At 39.5% G+C, this 1764-nt stretch overlaps 1 non-coding gene across 1 annotated transcript; it reads left to right on the top strand.

Moving 5' to 3' along the window:
* The first annotated feature begins 1272 nt into the window (after positions 1-1272).
* Positions 1273-1379, top strand: LOC121217405 (small nucleolar RNA R71). Its single transcript, XR_005913513.1, has one exon. It is a non-coding gene; the product is annotated as a small nucleolar RNA R71 (small nucleolar RNA).
* Positions 1380-1764: the final 385 nt, after the last annotated feature.

The following is a 1764-nucleotide window of genomic DNA, read 5'->3' as shown; positions in this document are numbered from 1 at the left end:
ATCAGCTAATTGAATGCTCATCCTAGTTTGTTTGGGTTTCCCAAGACCTAGCTGTTTAAACATTTTATAAGGCATAACATTAATGCTTGCCCCTAAGTCAGCCAATGCATTATGAACATGTAAACTACCAATTAAATAAGGAGTCGTAAAACTCCCTGGATCTTTCAATTTGTTGGGTAGCTTATTCTGTAATATGGCTGAGCAAACTGCATTCAATTCCACATGCGACGCCTCATCCAACTTTCATTATTTGTTAAAAGCTCCTTTAAGAATTTGACTGCGGTTGGCATCTGCGAAAGAGCTTCAATAAACATAAAATTAATATGTAATTTTTTTAATAATTTAAGGAATTTACCGAATTATTCTTCTGTGCGATCTTTCCTTGTCACGTTTGGGTATGGCACACGAGGTTTGTATTCTTTACTTACCGGTTTCTAGTCATTGTGATCCACCTCACCCTTACCTTTACTTACCACAGTTTCTTGCTTCGGTTCTGGTTCAGGTGCAACTAACCCTTCCACATCTTGAATGGTAATTGTATTGATTTGCTCCCTTGGATTAGATTCAGTGTTACTCGGTAAACTACCTTGTGGTCGTTCAGAAATCAGTTTGGTGAGTTGGCCTATCTGAGTTTCGAGCCCTTGGATTGATGCTTGTTGATTCTTAAAGGCTGTCTCAATATTCTGGAAACGAGTTTCTGACACCGAGATGAATTTTGTTAACATCTCTTCAAGGTTCAGCTTCTTTTCTTACTAGTAAGGTGGTTGTTCAAAACCCGGAGGATGTTGTGGCCTTTGATTTCCTTGACCACCCCACGAGAAATTGGGATGGTTCCTCCAACCTACATTATACGTGTTACTATACAGGTTATTTTGGGGTCTAGAGTTATTGTTACCCATATATTGGACTTGTTCCTCCTCGATACTAGGGTTGAAGGGTTGATATTCTGTGCATGCTCCTCCTCTATTCGAATCACACCTCATCACTGGATGTACCTGAGTAGAACCACACAAACCATCAATGTTTTTATTTAAGAGTTCTACTTGGTTAGATAGCATAGTAACTGCATCGAGGTTGAAAACACCGGCTGCCTTCGTCGGCTTTGTCCTCATAACTTGCCACTGATAGTTATTCAGTGACATATCCTCAATAAATTCGTAAGCCGTCTCAGGTGTCTTATTATTGATAGTTCCCCCAGCGGCTGCGTCAATCATCTGTCGAGTCGAAGGATTCAGGCAGTTGTGAAATGTTTGAACCTATAACCAGAGTGGTAACCCATGGTGAGGGCATCTTCGCAAAAGATCCTTGTATCTCTCCTATGCATCGTAGAGTGTTTCTAAATCCATCTGCACAAAAGACGAGATATCATTACGTAATTTGGCTGTTTTAGCAGGCGAAAAATATTTTAATAAAAACTTTTCGGTCATTCGTTCCCAAGTAGTGATTGACCCTCGTGGTAACGAGTTCAACCATTGTTTAGCCTTATTCCTTAACGAAAATGGAAACAATCGAAGGCGAATGGCGTCATCAGAAACGCAATTAATTTTAAATGTATCGCAAAATTCTAGGAAATTTTCCAAGTGAGCGTTGGGATCCTCGTCCTGCAAACCATCAAACTGAACAAACGATTGTATCATTTGAATTGTGTTAGGTTTCAGTTCAAAATTATTTGCAGCAACAGCAGGTCTAACTATACTTGACTCAGTTCCTGTTAAATTAGGTTTAGCATAATCATACATAGTGCGTGGAGTAGGATTCTGATTT

The sequence above is a fragment of the Gossypium hirsutum genome, chromosome A02 (genome assembly GCF_007990345.1).
Source record: "Gossypium hirsutum isolate 1008001.06 chromosome A02, Gossypium_hirsutum_v2.1, whole genome shotgun sequence".
NCBI lineage: Eukaryota > Viridiplantae > Streptophyta > Magnoliopsida > Malvales > Malvaceae > Gossypium > Gossypium hirsutum.
The sequence above is the reverse complement of the archived record's forward strand: the minus strand, read 5'-3'. Positions and strand labels throughout refer to the sequence as shown.